The following is a 20,044-nucleotide window of genomic DNA, read 5'->3' on the forward strand; positions in this document are numbered from 1 at the left end:
AGAGGATGTGTGGCATTATCTACAGGAGGTTTGTGGCACTATCTAAAAAGGGCACTGTGGCACTATCTACAGAGGACACAGCATTATCTAGACAGTAGACTGTGGTATTATCTACATGGGCTGTGTGTGGCATTATCCACAGGGCACTGTATATATGGAGGCATAACTTCTAAATAGGGATATAAAGGGTGCCTAACTTTTATATGGGGCTCAAACTGGGGGCCTTACTTCTATATGGGGGCATAAACAGGGCCTAACTTCTATATGGTAGCCCCATCTGAACCCCTGAGGACGCTACGTTTGTAGCAAAACATGTCAGGGTGGGGGGCTTCTTCCTATGTTTTAATCTCAATACTCTACTGGCAGCCAGTTACAATCTCTATCATGCTTATGTAATTACAGTGTTCTGCAGGCGCTGTTTCAATACTAATATAGTACCGTACTGACCGAGTATATCTCTGGCAACTAGCCATGCAAACTTCTCACTGTCAGTGAGCATTGGCTAATTTTTAACAAGTGTGATTTTTTGTTTTTGTTTATTTAATAATACTCAATAAAAGTTATATTTTAGTTTATACTTTAGCAGCTAGCTGGAAATCAGTGCATCTTTTTGCTTAATTGCAAATTAGTTAATCTTTGCAACTTCTATATGGGGCACAAACTGGGGGCCTAACTTCTATATGGGGCACAAACTGCAGTTTTCTGCTGTTTAACTGCTGCTGTGAATTCCCCCGAAAAAGGGATCCACTAAGTCTGTGTCGCCCAAGAGCCCACATAAACCTGGAGCCGGCCCTGAGGAGGCCTAAAGGCATGGGTCTGAGGAATAGTTCCAGGTGTTGCTAATGTGTAAGGTAGGATATGATGATATGTGATGTTTCGCTGTCTATGCGGTACATTTCCTGCCTTAAAGAGGCTCTGTCACCACATTATAAGTGTCCTATCTCCTACATAAGGAGATTGGCGCTATCATGTAGGTGACAGCACTGCTTTTTATTTAAAAAAAACGATCTATTTTCATCACGTTATTAGCGATTTTAGCTTTATGCTAATGAGTTTCTCAATAAACAACTCGGCGTGTTTTACTATTGACCAAGTGGGCGTTGTACAGAGGAGTGTATGACGCTGACTAATCAGGGTCATACGCTTCTCTCCATTCATTTCCTCAGCACATAGGGATCCTTTTAGATCACTATGTGCTGTCTTATACAAACACATTAACGATACTGAAGTGTTTAGACAGTGAATAGACATTCCACTGGATGTCTATTCACAATCCTGGCATTTCGTTAACGTTTCTGTGGTAGTTACAGCAGAGCAAGTGTAATCTCGTGAGATTATGCTGTAGATGACAGGTTACAACGAGATTACACTTGCTCTGCTGAAACTACCACAGAAACGCTAACGAAGTGCCGGGATTGTGAATAGACATCCAGTGGAATGTCTATTCACTGTCTAAACACTTCAGTATCGTTAATGTGTTTGTATAAGACAGCACATAGTGATCTAAAAGGACCCCTATGTGCTGAGGAAATGAATGGAGAGAAGTGTATGACGCTGATTGGTCACTGATTGGTCAGCGTCATACACTCCTCTGTACAACGCCCACTTGGTCAATAGTAAAACACGCCCAGTTGTCCATTGGGAAACTCATTAGCATAAAGCTAAAATCGCTAATAACGTGGTGAAAATAGATCGTTTTTTTAATAAAAATAACTGCTGTCATCTACATTATAGCGCCCATCTCCTTATGTAGGAGATAGGCCACTTATAATTTGGTGACATAGTCTCTTTAAGCCATTTCCCTTGTTTAAAAGGCTGTAGATGTTTTCCAATTATCCAAGCAACTTCAAAGAAGACACAAACTAACAACAAGTAACTGCTTTGAAAGCAATATATTAGGCCTACAGAAACATGTACTATCATCCCAGGAAAACAATGCACCGAGAAAGTTCATAGGATCTTCCATAATGGAAGGAGTGGCATAATAAAAAATCTAGTGTTTTGTTTATATTGCGTCCTTCGTTGTCTAAATTGTCACTCATAAGGGCAACTATTTATGTGAGGCAAAGTTACTTTCAGGGACCTAAACGCTCAAAACACAAATCACCAGCATCATTTTTAGCCTGTTTCTATCTCCTCCAACGTTGTCATGTACAAGCCTATTCTGGTTGGTCATAATAGCATGTTAATTTTATGGTGGGGGCTAGGAATAAGGCCCTCTTACACTGGGCGATTATTGTGCAGATAAGCGTTCATATAGCGCTTGTTGCCGATTAATTGCCCTGTGTAAGCACGGCAGCGATCAGCAGATGAACGAGCAAACACTCGATCATCTGCCGGTCGTATCATTTTAAAAATGTAAAATATTATCTTTGTTGGCAGCCGATCTCCCTATGTATAGAGTGAGATGCACTGCCGACATGATGATAATGTATGGGGACGACCGATCAGAGTAACAACAGCTAGTCCCCATCCATAGGTCCGTGTGACAGGAGCAAACGAGCGCCGATCAACGATGTCTCGTTGATCGGTGCTCGCTGCACAGGCCGGGTGTCGACCGGTGTAAAAGACCCTTTAGGCTGTGTTCACATCACCGTTGCCCTTCCATTGAGGGATTCCGTCTGAGGTTTCCGGCGGATTAACCCCTTAAAGAATTTGCATCACCATTGATATCAATGGGGACGGAAACGTTGCTAAAGGTTTCAGGTTGTCACCGGTGTGACAGGGTTTCGTCGTTTTTGACAGAATCAATAGCGCAGTCGACTGCGCTATTGATTCCGTCAAAAACGACGAAACCCTGTCACAGTGGTGAGACACGGAAACCGTTAGCAATGTTTCCGTCACCATTGATATCAACGGTGATGCAAACGGAAGCTTAGGTTTCCCCTTACCTTTCCCATTGAGGGGTTAACCTGACGGAAACCTCAGACAGAACCCCTCAACGGAAGGGCAACGCTGATGTGAACAGGCCCTAAGACCAGCTTTGTAATGTATGACCTCATAGTGAAGGACAAGCTAAATGTCCAATAAATGCTAAGTGATTATCGAAGCTTGCCTCCCTTTGGCCACGTTTACTCGCTTCTCTGCCCAGATGGCCACAAAGACACTACTAGGTGCTATGATACATAGAATACATCATGGGTAGTCCTTACTTCATCAGATATGTTAATCTCATCTAATCCTACATATGAAATTAGAACAAAATTACCACTATTACACACTGTACATGCAGGCAGCCACTAAAGCAAGAAATACATTACTTGGCAGGAAGTCTTGAAATTATCCAAAATATCAGGTGTCAGAGAGATGTAACAAGGTTAATAATTTTACATCAAAGACTGTTCGCTTTATACTAGGCACTCAATTATTGGATAAATAACATTGATAAATGGTAAATCATACAGCATGTAAGGAAATGTAAATAGGTTGTGGAGATAAATGATATAAGAAGATATATTCACCTGATGCATTCTAATAAATATAGCGGCAAATAAGTTATTGAGACATTAGTAAATAGCATATTGAAACATTTTGTAAGACTTTCAGCCTAGAAGCTGCCAGTCTGAACATCTGTATGATAATTGAGTAAAGAAGTGTGGCTAACCAGGATTCAGATGAATCACAGTTCAGTAAGTGCCACCAGCTGTAGCCGCTACAATGTACCATGTATGGAGTGTGCCCAGATGGAGACGGAAGCCGATGATACGCTTTAGCATAATGTTTCTTTTTCATACCAGCTTGGTCTAACTATTGGAAAATAATAGTCATTTGCATACAAGAGAAATAAGTGAAGGATTGGAGTTTAAATTTGTAGCCCTAGGCATACACTGAGTCGAACGGAGGAGTTCTCCGGCCTGTCTTCCAAAGCATGAAACAAGGCAATGAAGGTGTCATGATCAGATGAAGGTGTCATGACCAGAGGAAGCAGGCCAGGAGAACCTCAACTGTAGGACCCCAGGTAAGAAAAAGTTTGCTTACTGTAGGGTTGTCCCGTTTTACATCCGAGCTATTATGTCAAATAAGGTGCTTGACATGTGGATGGGCAGCATGGTGCCTCAGTGGATAGCACTATGTTCTACACTATGTATGGCTATGTTCACACTGAGTTTTTTTTGCAGGTGGAATTTCTGCCTCAAAATTCAGTTTGGAAGTTTGAGGCAGATTTTCCTCTCCCTGCACGCCGATTTTCGCTGCTTTTTTGCCCACGGCCATTGAGCGCCGCAGGCATAAAACGCAGCAAAGTACGCTTTCTCTGCCTCCCATTGATGTCAATGGGAGGTCAGAGGCGTAAACACCCGAAGATAGGCATTTTCTGGCAGTTTTGGACGAGTTTTGCGACGCGGTTTCCGCGTCAAAAAACTTGTCAAAAAAAATGTGTCTGAACATAGCCTAAATGCAACATCTGCATGGAGCTTGTATGTTCTCCCTGTGTTTGCGTGGGTTTTCTCTGGGTGCTCTGATTTCCCCCCACACTCCAAAAATAAACAGTAAGAGTATTTAGAGTGTGAGCCCCACTGGGGACATTCAGTGATGACAACTTATGTACAACGCTACTGCATATGATGGCGCTACATAAGTAACATAAATTAATACGTTTTAGAGCACAGAAATATATTTTGCTTTCAAATTATAGTTCTCCGCCTCTGCTAACATTTCAAACACTCTAGAGGTGCCCATACACATTAGTCAAAACTTGACAAACTTGACTCTCTCCCGACAGCCGATGTCGGATGAAAGAAGGATCGGCGTGTTGGATTTCAACATGCCCGATCATTTGAACCCACTTGAGATAAGCCGCTGATTATTCGATAGCAGCAGACACTGTTTATAAATTACTACATTACTGTGATACCGCAATAAAAATCTCTAACTTGCATCTATATATTCTGGAGTGTGGATAATTTTCCTTGAGTGAATTGTGGATTTACATATCCTTCCAATGGGTACCACCCAGCTATCAATTCATGCAAGTTTTGTGAATAACTGTTTTTATGGTTCTTCCACATGTGGGGCTCAAATATTACATCTCCAGTTCAGTCACGTCTTTACCTTTCAGTTATAATAGAAAGATAACTGCAGTGTCTGAACTCTTACTCTTGTCATCTAGCTGTTAAATGTTAAAATGGTTTTCAATCAAAGACATTGAAGGATCTGAGGTTTTTTTTCTTCCAGCCAACTCCAATTTTTTTTATACATTCTGATTATTTCTGATCGAATCCAGTGATAATCGCAGTGGGTAAATTACATTTACTGATTATTTTCAATTATAATCACTGCCACCGTAATTAAAATTCATTTTACATGGTAAATTTGTGTTGTCAGGTAAGGCAAATTGTGGTGATTCCCAGGGTATGATTTTATTTCCTTTAGTATGTATGCCACAACCAGAGGGCAAACACTATCAGGGAACCCTACCTTGAAGAAGCTTGGTGTGGGCTAAGGATTTTATATATTTTTTTGCCAACAATATATTCTGGCTAATTGTCCGTCCGTCCGTCTATCTGTCTGTCTGTCTATCATCTAGCTATCTATTTAACTCTATCATAGTTAATCTCATAAAATTAAACATCATATAATCAACCCATCTTCTTGATTTCGGACATTGCTTGCCATCTGTAAGACTGCGGATAATTCTGCGCTTTACTGTAACTGTATGATACTTCTTTAATAAGCTGTATTAGCTTTGACTTTGCCGCACTCCTCTGTATAATGTCTTCAAGAGTAGCCCTTCTCACTGTCTGTTCATATCAAAGATAAATCACAATGAATCCTATTCTTGCCGATTCTAAGCTTTTATCAAAATTGCTGTAGGAAGATTGTTCCTGGCGAATGCTACATTCATTTTAGTGTGTTAAAATGACCAATGTAGAGGTCCGCCTTTTGAGGAGATATTGGTATGAAATGATTTTCGAACGAAATATATTTTATGCATTGTGATAAAATATTGGTTGGGGCTTCTTTATAAAATAGGTTATATCTTCTTATTGTTGTCTATACATCAGTCCTATTGAACTCGCCCACGAATCACCTGTACCATATGATTTCACCTTCTATAATATATAGACACCTACTACTACTACTACTCTGACTTTGCCTATGGCCTAACATAAATTAACGGTGAATGTAAATATCATGGTATTTCCTTCAACCATGAAAACTGAAATATTCATGAATCTCCTCCAAGTACTTCATATAGACCTTTATGTGCATGTATGTGACAAATTTTAATGAGAATTGTTTATTTTATGTTAATATGTGCTCATAAAAATCTGATATCATGCAATATTGAAACACATATTTTAATAAGTTCATAGATTCATTCTTCATTGAGGCAATATCTGCGTGGGGTTTGTATGTTCTCCCCATCTTTAGAGAGCATAATAATTAGCCATACAAGCAGATCAAAGCCTAATGCACACGGCTGTGTGAATGGAGCCTATGCTGCTGTATGGTGCCGCCATATGGCGCTGTATTACAGAATTATTTTCCAGGGGTGAATACCACCGCAATACGGTATTTTCTCTTTATATTGTATTTATATAGAATCCAACACAAAAGACCTCTGTGTTTCTCCGTATGCAAGTGGATCCACAGTAGGGCCTCACAAAGTTCTGTGGGTGTGGTATTACCGCTCTGTAATATGGTTATGTGCTTAAAGAGGCTCTGTCACCAGATTATAAGTGCCCTATCTCCTACATAACATGATCGGCGCTGTAATGTAGATAACACTGTTTTTTATTTTGAAAAACTATCATTTTTGAGCAACTTATGAGCAATTTTAGATTTATGCTAATTAGCTTAATGCCAAACTGGGCGTCTTTTAACTTTTGACCAAGTGAGCGTTGTAAAGAGGAGTGTATGACGCTGCCCAACTTCTCTCCATTCATGTCCATTTGTACTCAGCACAGCGTGATCTAGCGAGATCATGCTGTGCTGTCACATACACCCACATTAACTTTACTGAAGTGTCTTGACAGTGAATAGACATCACGTCCAGCCAGGACGCGATGTCTATTCACACTGCCCACACTTCGGTAAAGTGTGTGTAGAACTTAATCGCTGCACAGCGTGATCTCGCGAGAACATGCTGTCATTCATAGCGTGATTTTGCTGTGCTGAGTACAAATGAACATGAATGGAGAGAAGTGTATGACGCTGATTGGTCAGCGTCATACACTTCTCTTTACAACGCCAACTTGGTCAAAAGTAAAAAAAACGCCCAGGTGGGCATTAAGAAAGTAATTTGCATAAATCTAAAATTGCTCATAACTTCCTCAAAAATTATCGTTTTTCAAAATAAAAAACAGTGTTGTTATCTACATTACAGCGCCGATCAGATTATGTAGGAGATAGGGCACTTATAATGTGGTGACAGAGCGTCTTCAAACGCTAAATTGACCCTCTAGTTTTATTTCACATAGAAAGGATACAATTTATAGGGTAATGAAAAGACAATATTCTTATACTATAGTGAGTTATATATAGACTTCAATAAATTGTCAGAACAACACCTCTGGTGTTTGGCCTGTGTTCCTTAGTCAGCCACCACAGAAATATTCCTTTTAGCCGAGTCATATATGGACTGTTATCTCAATCAGTAAACCACAAGATACTTGCAATAATCATCTATTATGTGTTCCTCTACTGTGTGATAGTCTGAATAACTGAATCTGACCATGTATTGGTAGATTATATTGCTTTCCTTTGTCACAAGTGAATAAAGAATATTAGTATCGCAGGCTTTTGGCAATAGTGCACAAGCTTCAACTGACCTTTATCTTTAACCTTTTCAATATCATTCATTTTCTTTTTTGGCCTGAATTCTACTCCTCGGAAAATTCATCTGTTTCCTCTTCATGATACTGTCAGCATAGATTTGTTGACAAGAATGGTACATTTTGACAAACACCCAATCATTTATGGCATAGCTCTTATTATTTTAGTTCTGCATTAGGACAGCTCTTGCTTACTAGTTTGCGGTGGTGTTCATCAATTTCACTAGTGAAAGGTTGACTTTTATATGTCTCAACTCTTTAGAAGACTAAACAATTTATGGGTCGCTGAACACAAGGGGAAATTGTATATATAAGAATGACATTTTCTTTTTTCAAATACAGCACTGTTTGACCTTCTTTTACTGTGAATGACCTTTAGGAAATTTTCTCACTTATGCCCTCTGCAGGTTACCAGAGAATATGGTGGTCTACAACGTTCTGAATTCATCCGGAAGAACGATGTTGTTAATTATTCATCTCCCGATGATATTTTATACGTTCTTTAGTTATATTACAGTTATTTCAGTTATCTTTAGCTCATGTACTCTAGGCAGTTTTCCATGAGTAGTACCATCTAAGGTTTTCATCAGAAATGCCATAACTATATCTCTTTATTACTGTATATCTTTGGTCCAGATCACATAAAGTAAATTTTTAGTATAAGATGATATCTGCATGTAGTTTTATCTTTCTTTATTATACAATCCAAGACCACAGAGTCAGACTTGTCTACCAGAAGAACTTCTGGTGGGCCCAGATTCTGATAAAATATTGGGTAGGCAGGACACAATCCCAATTTGAAGCTGATTTAGAGCCCAGTACTCGAGGCTAGGGATTATTCTTATGTGGTCATTCACATATAATTTATTGGAATGTGTTAATGATATATGGCCGTTGTGCACAATGATAAGAGTATCATTAAGGATGTAATAAAAACTAGAAATTCACATAACATATTCTCTATAGATTGATGGCAGAAATATATTCTGGTTGGCTCAAAGAACACCAGTTGAACACGGCTTGACTAATTCCAAGCAAATAAAGATTTACTCATAATGGATAAAATAAACTGGACAATTATATCTACAGCAAATCTATGGAGGTCCTCACCATGTTGGGAGCAGTAGAATAAATGATGGTCACAGCCTACCAAAAGGGCACCACAGTATAGTCTTATTTTCAGCAAAGATTACACTTGCTTGATTTATCTACATTGTGAAGCCCCATTACAAAAAAAATTAAAAATAATATTAACATTTTATGATATTTGGAGGCTGAACTGACTTTTTAGCTTACTTCTGAAACTTCAAAGCATGTATGACCTCATGGCGTTTACAGTTTACGTGCACACATAAAAAGGAAATGAAGACGTAATTGCTTATTGATTCGTACAAGTTCTGGAAATCATCTATTTTTAAAAGACCTTTGCTGTGGGAAGGTTATTGGTTTTTTGTGCACATTTGTCTGAGATTGAAGTTACCAGATATCATTTGGACTCAATGGTGTAAGATACATTTTATAGTGCAAGTCACAAGGAAGCAATGACTAAATGATATACAGTCAAAAGAAAATCAAAGTTATAATGGAACAGTGTACGACCAATCTTTGTTACTTAAAAAGTGAAGTATCCTTGAGTTTGAGTAGCACTATACCTCACTAAGGGAAATCCCTCACGAAATGCCAAGGTCTCGCACATGGCACAACTTGCAGCACTGTGGAGGTGGGTTTGACTAACCAAGGTATCATGAAGCTAGTATGTTCTTCCCATTTCCTCTCGGTATTTGACACTAATTAATAGGTAATTTTTTTTACCTCACACAATTTGCAAAACTGAGAGAGATTAAATGGATGAAAGGGGGATTATTTTAGTTTAAATAAAGTACAGCCCCTTGATCTGCTTTCACACAGTATTTAATATTACACTAAAACCCTACAGCTCTATCTCTTTCAGAACATGAAGTGTAAGTCTCCAGTGAAAGATTAATTTTATTGGGTCTTCTACAAAATGAAGGTTGCAAATTTTGATGAGGTATGTGCTACCACGAAAGATATTAGATTTGACTGTGATTTTGATGTTGGGGGAATGAAGTATTTCAACATGCCCGATCCTTTTCTCCCGCAGGAGATGAGTTACTGCCAGAGTTTTATTAGCAGCGGCTTATTTTCCTTTCCCTATTGAAATAAGCATGCACGTTCGGCCAAGAATAGCATGCATGTCAATAGTGGAATCGGGTGAAAAAGCTCTTGCCTATTGCATGTATAAGGACAGCCTAGGTCAGGAAAAACTGATTATTGGTGATCACAGTGCTCTCTGCTTGTCACAGGCAGAAACAGGGACATATAAAGAAGCACTATACTATGAGAACCCGTACAACTATTCCAGGTCATTGTGAGTGTGAAGCTACTATTTCATTAGCTACATTTACCAAGGTACCAGGCAGCTTGCATTCATTATGCATATACACTATATGGACAAAAGTATTGGGACACCTACACATTACACCTAGAGGACTAGAGGAGCTTTTATGACATCTCATTCTAAATCTATAGGCATTTATATGGAATTGCCCCCCCCACCCCCACCTTTGCTGCTAAAACTCTTCCACTCTTTTGGGAATGCATTCTACAATATTCTGGAATGTGTCTGTGGGAATTCTCCTAGAAGAGCAGCTGTGGGGTTAGACACCAGTGGCGGATTAAGTGTACCATTGTCCCTGGGCTTTTGACACAACTTGGGTCCCCTCCTTCCCCCTCACAACCCGCTCACCCTCAACCCCCCCAACCTGCTAACACTGTACCCGTCAGTCCACTGACCTGACGGATACAGGTTTTAGCACTAGATACAGCTGCTCTGTATTCAGGATGTAAAGCAGCTGTATCTCAAAAAGTAAAAATAATTTTTAATAAAAAGTATTTAGAAACTTGCACCAAACACACTGATACACTGTTTTATTAAAGAAAAAATAAAATAATAATAACAATAATAATAACAAAAAAATTGTTACACCTTTTTTTAAAGTGTAACTAAACTTTTATAAAACGTTTCACATGCCAGTGATATGTCTTAACTTTTAATCGGTGGGGGTGCGAGCACTAAGCCCCCCACCGATCGCTCAAGTGAAGTGGCAGAAACGCTCGATTGAATGCTGCGCCGCTTCGTTTCGGCGTACCTCGGAGTGGTGTACCTCCGTACACCGCTTGCTTGGCTTTCAGAGAAAAGCAGATCAGAAATGAAGAGGCACAGCGGTCACCTGAGCGCTTCTACCACTTTGTTTCAGTGCTCGGATCCCCCCCAGAACTTCTCATATTTCACTATGACATGTCAGAAGTTTTTTTTAGAAGCTTAGTTACACTTTAAAGGGGTTTTCCCGAGAGGGACATTTATGACATATCCTGTGGATCCTGTCAGATAGATGCGAGTCCCACCTCTGGGATTTGCGCCTATCAGTTTTCCTGTTCCTCTCTGGCGGTGCGTGCATCGTACTGTAGCCTCCCCTGTAGATTGTGCCCCATATATAACCCACTGTAGATAGCGAAAATAAATATCAGCAGCACAACCAGCAACCAGACCATATGGACCACATAGAAATCCCAACTTCAGGGGGGTGCTCGCAGAAGATAGTCCCAGTCCAGGGGAAATAGCAGATCCAAATAAAGAGAAAGAATCCGCAGCACTCCAGTGGAAAAATTTGTTTTTAAAGGGAATGTGTTACCAGAAAAACATGTTGTTTTTTTTTTAATTAAACATTTAGTGTGTAGGTGATTAAACATTGTTCACATTTTTTTTATTTTTTTCACGAGTCAGGAAATATTATAAATTAGATTCTAATTTATAATATTTCCCATTGCTGGTCACTAGATGGAGCTATTCCAAAATTTGCAGCATTGCAAAATTGGGTAAAAAGCCCTCGCTCTAGTGAGCTCTCAGCATCCCCCCCTCCTTTATCCTGGCTAGTGCCGGGATAAACGAGGGGTTTGAACGGTCTATCCTCCTACACTGTGTGTCGCCATTTTTGAGCTAACACACAGTGTAGTAGGTTTACATACAGTAGTAAACGTACACAAACACGAACATACATTGAAATCTCTTACCTGCTCCTGCCGCCGCGGCTCCCTCCGGCCCGTCCGCTCCGTCTGCTGCCGCTGGTCCAAGTGCACAAGTCCGGAAGCCGCGGCCGGAAGTAGTAATCTTACTGTCCGGCCGCGACTTCCGGTCCACAGGAAAATGGCGCCGGACGGCGCCAATTTCAAATTGGACTGTGTGGGAGCGGCGCATGCGCAGTTCCCACACAGACGGCGTACACAGAAGTGGATAGGACGGGAGCCGTTCGCAGTCCCTATGGGACTGTGGCTGCCGTATTCCATGTCTGTATGTGTCGTTAATCGACACATACAGAAATGGAACAAAAAATGGCAGCCCCCATAGGGAAGAAAAAGTGTAAAAATAAGAAAAAGTAAAACACAAATAAATATAAACGTTTTTAATAAAGCACTAACATCTTTAACATATGAAAAAAATAATTGTGATGACACTGTTCCTTTAAGGTATGCTGAAGGGTTAAGATTTCCATTCACTGGAATTAACGGGCCTACACCAACACCTGAAAAATAACCCCATAGCATTATCCCTCCTCCACCAAACTTTACAGCTGGCACAATGCAGTCAGGCAGGTAACATTCTCCTGGCATTCACCAAACCCAGACTCATCCATCAGACTGCCAGATAGAGTCCAGTGGTGGTGTGCTTTACACCACTTTATTAGACGCTTGGCATTGTGCTCGGTAATGTAAGGTTTGCATGCAGCTGCTCGACCATGGAAACCCATGCCATGAAGCTCCATGCACACAGTTTTTGTGCTGATGTTAAAGCCAGAGGAGGTTTGGTGCTCTGCAGTTGAGTCAGCAGAACTTCGGTGACTTTTACGCACTATGCGACCACTTACCGTGGTCTGTCACATTGTGTCTGAGTTGCTGTGGCTCCTAAACGCTTTCACTTTACTATAATACATATATATCACTCACAGTTGATGGTGGAATCTAGGAGTGAAGAAATTTCACAAACTGACTTGTTGCAACGGTGGCATCCTATTACAGGACCACAATGGAATTCAGTGAGCTCTTTAGACTGACCCATTCTTTCAAAAATGTTTGTAAAGGCAGACTGCATGGCTAGGTGTGGATTTTATACACCCGTGGCAATGGGTCTGAATGAATCATCTGAATTCAATGACTGAGAGGTTTGTCCCAATACTACTTCTGTCCACATAGTGTGTGTGTGTGTATGTATATATATATATATATATATATATATATATATATATATATACATACATATATATGGATAAACATACATATATCTGTATAAATATATCGTGGCAGGTGGGCAAACACTTTTTGATCAAAATGTGCACTAAGAACCTCCCCATTTGTAAGTAGATTTAGCAGTAATGCATATTTATTTATATTTAGTGGCTTAGGTGGCATTGGTGTTCGCAGTGTGCTGTCGCCATTTCTTTTTCTGCTATGTATAATATATATATATATATATATATATATATATATATATATAATCCCAAAAAATGAAGAGGCAGCACTCCAAGTTGTTTGGAGTGCTGCCTCTTCATTTTTTTGGATTTCATTAAAGAGACTCTGTCACCACATTATAAGTGCCCTATCTCCTATATAAGGAGATCGGCGCTGTAATGTAGGTGACAGAAGTGCTTTTTATTTTAAAAAACGATCTTTTTTCACAACGTTAGGAGCGATTTTGGTTTATGCTAATGAGCTTTCTTAATGCCCAAGTGGACGTACTTTTACTTTCGACCAAGTGGGCGTTGTACAGAGGAGTGCATGACGCTGACCAATCGGCATCATGCACTCCTCTCCATTCATTTACACTGCACTAGCGATATAGTTATATCGCTATGTGCAGCCTCATACACAAGCCCTAACATTACTACAGTGTCCTGATAATGAATACACATGAAATCCAGCCTGGACGTCATGTGTACTCAGAATCCTGACACTTCTGAATCTTTTTTTGTGAGATTCCGGCAAGTGAAACCAAATCTCGTTTAGCTCTGTGATCTCGCGAGATTTTGTATCCGTTGCTGGAAGCTCACAAAAAAGAGTCAGAAGTGTCAGGATTCTGAGTACACATGACGTCCAGGCTGGATTTCATGTGTATTCATTATCAGGACACTGTAGTAATGTTAGGGTTTGTGTATGAGGCTGCACATAGCGATATATCTATATCGCTAGTGCAGTATAAATGAATGGAGAGGAGTGCATGATGCCGATTGGTCAGCGTCATGCACTCCTCTGTACAACGCCCACTTGGGCGAAAGTAAAAGTACGTCCACTTGGGCATTAAGAAAGCTCATTAGCATAAACTTAAATCGCTCCTAACGTTGTGAAAAAAGATCGTTTTTTTAAATAAAAAGCATTACTGTCACCTACATTACAGCGCCCATCTCCTTATATAGGAGACAGGGCACTTATAATGTGGTGACAGAGCCTCTTTAACAAGGGTTCCTAGCCTCAACCTAGGAGGCCTGCACCCACTGCTGTTGCTGTGCTGCTTTACTCTTTTTCTCATTATATATATATATATATATATATATATATATATATATATATATATATATACACACACATACACACACACACACACACACACACACACACACACACACACACACACACACACATGCATAAAAAACATTAGATTGGCATTCATTGACTTGAATATTTTAGAAATAATAATCAATTCATTTCCATGAGTCTGCTTTTCTTTGAGTAAGTGAATGTCTAAAAAAATAAAATATCTTATATAACATGGTTTTCTACTGCATCATTGGCCAGCCTACATTACCGTCTTCCTTCCAAATTCAACATGAACTTGAAATGGGGAGATCAATGTGTCTTGACAGTTCTACTGCTGCTGTTTCACAGGTTGCTGATGCCGGTATGGATCTAGTATTAGATTTCTGAAACAACAGGCCTCTCAATTCAGAAGTCTGGAATGGTTAAATTATTCATGAGATGTACCCACGGCAACATCAACGGCTGCAGAAAGGTCAGCGGTTTTTATATACGGCAAAGAAAATACATATATTATTAACTGTTCCCTTTGAGTTGTTTGAAAGAAGTGCAATTATTCCCCTGTTTGCATTCATTCTCAAATCTACTTAAAGAGGCTCTGTCACCACATTATAAGTGCCCTATCTCCTACATAAGGAGATTGGCGCTATAATGTAGGTGACAGCAGTGCTTTTTATAAAAATAAAAAAAACTATCTGTTTTCACCACGTTATTAGTGATTTTAGCTTTATGCTAATGAGTTTCCCAATGGACAACTGGGCGTGTTTTACTATTGACCAAGTGGGCGTTGTACAGAGGAGTGTATGACGCTGACCAATCAGCGTCATGCACTTCTCTCCATTCATTTCCTCAGCCCATAGGGATCCTTTTAGATCAGTATGTGCTGTCTTATACTAACACATTAACGATACTGAAGTGTTTAGACAGTGAATAGAGATTCCTCGGGATGTCTATTCACAATCCCTGCACTTCGTTAATGTTTCTGTGATAGTTACAGCAGAGCAAGCGCAATCTCGTTGTAACCTGTCATCTACAGCGTAATCTCGCAAGATTACGCTTGCTCTGCTGTAACTACCACAGAAACATTAACGAAGTGCAGGCATTGTGAATAGACATCCCGTGGAATGTCTATTCCCTGTCTAAACACTTCAGTATCGTTAATGTGTTAGTATAAGACAGCACATACTGATCTAAAAGGATCCCTATGTGCTGAGGAAATGAATGGAGAGAAGTGTATGACGCTGATTGGTCGCTGATTGGTCACTGATTGGTCAGCGTCATACACTTCTCTGTACAACGCCCACTTGGTCAATAGTAAAACACGCCCAGTTGTCCATTGAGATACTCATTAGCATAAAGCTAAAATCACTAATAACGTGGTGAAAATATATAGTTTTTTTTAATAAATAGCACTGCTGTCACCTACATTATAGTGCCGATCTCCTTATGTAGGACACTTTAAAGGGGCTCTGCCACCACATTATAAGTGCCCTATATCTTACATAATGTGAACGGCACTGTAATGTAGATCACAGCAGTGGAAAAGCGATCAATTTTGACCAAGTTATGACCTATTTTAGATTTATGCTAATAACTTTCTTAAAGCCCAACTGGGCGTTTTTTAGCTTTTGACCAAGTGGGCATTGTAAAGAGAAGTGTATGACGCTGACCACTCAGCATCATACACTTCTCTCCATTCATGTACTCAGCACATAGTGATCTTGCAAGATCACGATGTGCTGTTACTTACTCACACATTAACATTACTGAAGTGTCTTGAGAGTGAATAGACATCACTTCCAGCCAGGACGCAAGGTCTATTCACAATCCCGACACTTCGGTAACGTTTGAGTGGAACTTACAGCTCGGCACATCGAGATCACGCTGTGCTGTCATTAAGTCCCACACAACTGTTACCGAAGTGTCGGGAATGTGAATAGACCGCGTCCTGGCTGGAGGTGATGTCTATTCACTCTCAAGACACTTCAGTAACGTTAATGTATGTATTTTTTGTTTAAAGTGATTCTATTTGACCATGAATATCCCCCTGATATTATGAGGCCAGGATCACACGCAGTTAGGTTACATGCACACGTTGCAGAATTTTGTGCCGGAAATCTGCAGGTGAAAGCAGGTAAAATCTGCTGCGTTTTTTACATTTTGATGCATAAATAGGTGCGGTTTTTATGCTGCGGATTTTGGTGCTTTTTTTTATATACATATCAGACACAATTCGCAGGCGGAAACGCAATTTAAATTGACATTAAAATACTCACCACAGGTTATTTTACGTGCGGAAAAATTCTGCAACTTGTATATGAAATTACTTCAAATCCCATTTACTTTGCTGGTGCTGTATTAGGGTATGTTCACACGGCTTATTGTCGGCTGTTTTTTGGGCTGTAAACGGCCTCCAAACGGCCGAAAAAAACCAGAAGCAGAACGCCTCCAAACATCTGCCCATTGATTTTAATGGGAAAACAGCGTTCTGTTCCGACGGGCCGTTTCTTTACGCGGCCGTTTTGAAAAAATGGCCGCGAAAAAGAATTGCATGTCACTTCTTGAGCCATTTTTGGACCCATTTTTCATTGTCTCTATATAAAAACAGCTCCAAAAATGGCCGTAAAAAACGCTGCGAAAAAGCGAGTTGCTAAAAAAAACGGCTGAAAATCAGGAGCTGTTTTCCCTTGAAAACAGCTCCATATTTTCAGACGTTTTTGGTTAAGCGTGTGAACATACCCTTACGCTGCAGATTTGCCGCAGGAAATTCTGTGCGGCATATCTACACATAATCCGAATCCTGTGTATTTGACCTTTTGATGCAGTATTTGGTGCAATTTTTTGTTAACGATCACAGCTAAGTTTTGAACTTAGATGTGATCGATAACAGGTGGATCCAGCAAGTCAACAAAGCCGTCAGTCCTGCAGACATGACGGATTCGTGTTTGAGAGTAAGATGCAGCTTCTATGTATCCAAGATACAAGATGTATCTAAGAAACAAATAAAAAAATTATATAAGAACCAATTACAAAGTTTTTTAAAAAGTGTTCAAAGGTTTACATACACCAATTTTATAGATGGCAAATGTTAGGCAGTGGGGGGGTCTGTTACAGAGTTTGTAATGGGGCCCAGGAGTTTCAAATTATGCCTCTGAACGCAGATGAAAAGTGTGTTTTTAAGGCATGCAGGTCTTTTTTGTGTAAAAACACGATACAAATCTGCATGTAAATATCATGTTTGCGGTTTTTACATGTTGCTTCCCACATTGGTTCTAGGAACGTTTCTTAGAACTGTTTGAGAAAGAGAAGGTGATGTAACACCCGAACCCCCTTACTGTAAGTTTGTTTCGGTAATATCGCAGGATTAATGTGGCCAGTCTGAATAAGGCTTTTGCACAGAATTTTAGTGCTGGTGTCCATATCAGTATAAATAAAGCATTATTTCTAAATTCACTGCAAAACTTCTTCTCACCAGCTTTGTGGTCACAACCCCATCTGTATCTTTAGGAGTACTGCAAATCATTTACAGAGCATGACCCCTCTTTGGCCAACAGAGTTATTTACAGTCCTATCAAGAAACTGCCATAAAGCCAGCTCTACAAACAAGAGATGCTATTCATGAAGCGTGGCGGTAAAGTGACAGAAGTGCACACGTGAATTATATTTTCCACTATAGCACAAAGGTCATAAAAAAAAAAGAAAAAACACAAAATTGAGTAGACAATGTCACTATTTATATGCTGTGCTCAGTATTCCGGGGGAAGCTATGCCCTTATCTTCTGGAATGTTGCTGACCAGCGTGGTTGTTACCTTCCCCCAATGTAAACCTACCAAAGGGATCCTTTTGAAGACCTCAGTATACAGGTTTGGATTGATATTTTCTGCTTTTATGTATATTAAACAGATAGATACACTTTATAATGAACAGATAATTGAACTTAATTACATGGACTACTGCCGCACTTTGCAACCAAGTTTTTTTATTACTCCAATAAGTCTAAAAAAAAACGGAAGCAACTTTTAGTAAAAATATCTTACCGTTTTGTGTTTACAACTCCTTTGCAGATTTATGTGTCTCTACGGTTACAGAGTACAAACAAACCCTGTGTAGTATGAAACTACAGCCGAGAGGCCCTATTACACCAACTGATTTTGGCCGATGCAGCGAGCGCCAATCAAAAAGCTCGTTGACCGGCGCTCATATGCTCCTGTCACAAAGAGCTATGTATGGGGACGAGCGGTCGTTCCCCCGATCACTTGTTCCCATACATTATTATCAGGCAGATGTGCTGCCGACAACGATAATATTTAACTTTTTTAAAACTATACGATCAGCAGATGAACAAGCGTTTGCTTGTCTATCTGCTGATCGTTGCCCTTTTTACACATGGCAATTATCGGCAACAAGCGTTCTATGAATGATCGTTTGCCTGAGAATTGCCCAGTGTAAATCACCCTTCCATCTGTCCTTTATTTTGTGTCACCTACCAAAGATACATTTTCAATAAGTAGGGGATAGATGGAAGGGTGTATGACTGCAGTACCAGACTGCACAGGGCTTGTTTGTAGTCTGTAACCATAGATACACATACGTCTGCATAGGAACACAAAACAGGAGAGTATTAATGAAAACTATTTGAAAGGTTGCTACACTTTTTACTTTAGATGCATTGGACCAATAAAAAAAATTAATCGAATACGTGAATACAGCAATAAATCCTTGACACTTCTAATTGTTAATTAAAATGGTGCCTTTAGCTAACCGGCATAGGATACAGAATCTCCCCCATCAACAGGGATATTTATAATTTTATGTTGGGTAAGTGTCATGGACCTTATTCTGTTCCTTCCTTGTCTCAATGGATTTCAGGTTACTTGAACTGTGTTCAATAAATCTGCAATGCGTGTTCACTAAAACATTAATCTGCAGCTGAGGAGTCTTATTTTTTGGCTGATTGTGGGTTACTGAAGGCTAAAGTTGTTCACAAAATAGTTATTTTTTTGTGTGGGCTTGTTTTTGTTACATATTAAATGTTATATTATAATTTTAAAGGGAGTCGGTCACCAGAACGTCCGTATTAAACTAGTAACCGTGTATTCTAGAGGACACTAACCTGTTTCTAACGTTTATTTTCAATCTCTGCTTATTGCCTCCTTTGTAGAGAAATCAGTTTTATTAACTTTATGCTAATGAGCAATTAGGTGCAATGAGGGCGTTACCATTGCACCTAAATGTCCCTACGTTGCTACCCAGTTCAACCCCCCTCCCTCCCTTCTTACATTGATTGACAGGGGCCAGGCAGCGTAATCGGCGCGTGGCTGGCCCCGTACTGTCTGTAATCCCTGCTCTTTACTCGGCGCATGTGCAGTAGAGCCAATTAGAACGGAGAGAAGAAAGATCATGATTAAATCTTTACCGATAATCTCATTTTATTGGATATTTGCATCTGATACATTGGATAAAAGAAAAGAAATACAGCCTCCAATGTAATAGGGTTATTCTCTGGACAATAGACTTCCAATACAGTGGACTAGAGTGATTGATAGTTTTCTTTTTCAAGGTTTGAACAGAAACAGAACCCGACTTTTTGTAGATGAAGCTTTTCTCTCTATATATATATATATATATATATATATATATATATATATATATATATATAAAACTA

General features: G+C 39.7%; 1 protein-coding gene and 1 long non-coding RNA gene across 3 annotated transcripts in view; one reads left to right on the forward strand and one right to left on the reverse strand.

The window, feature by feature from the left end:
* Window positions 1-20,044, reverse strand: part of SPSB4 (splA/ryanodine receptor domain and SOCS box containing 4) — a 153,269-nt gene that overhangs the window by 6,658 nt on the left and 126,567 nt on the right. The window lies entirely within an intron of this gene.
* Window positions 18,149-20,044, forward strand: part of LOC142759346 (uncharacterized) — a 50,267-nt gene continuing 48,371 nt past the window's right edge. The window contains exon 1 of the long non-coding RNA XR_012883123.1: window positions 18,149-18,242. This is a non-coding gene — a long non-coding RNA (uncharacterized LOC142759346). The remainder of the gene's footprint in view (window positions 18,243-20,044) is intronic.

This window comes from Rhinoderma darwinii, chromosome 4 (genome assembly GCF_050947455.1).
Source record: "Rhinoderma darwinii isolate aRhiDar2 chromosome 4, aRhiDar2.hap1, whole genome shotgun sequence".
Lineage (NCBI taxonomy): Eukaryota > Metazoa > Chordata > Amphibia > Anura > Rhinodermatidae > Rhinoderma > Rhinoderma darwinii.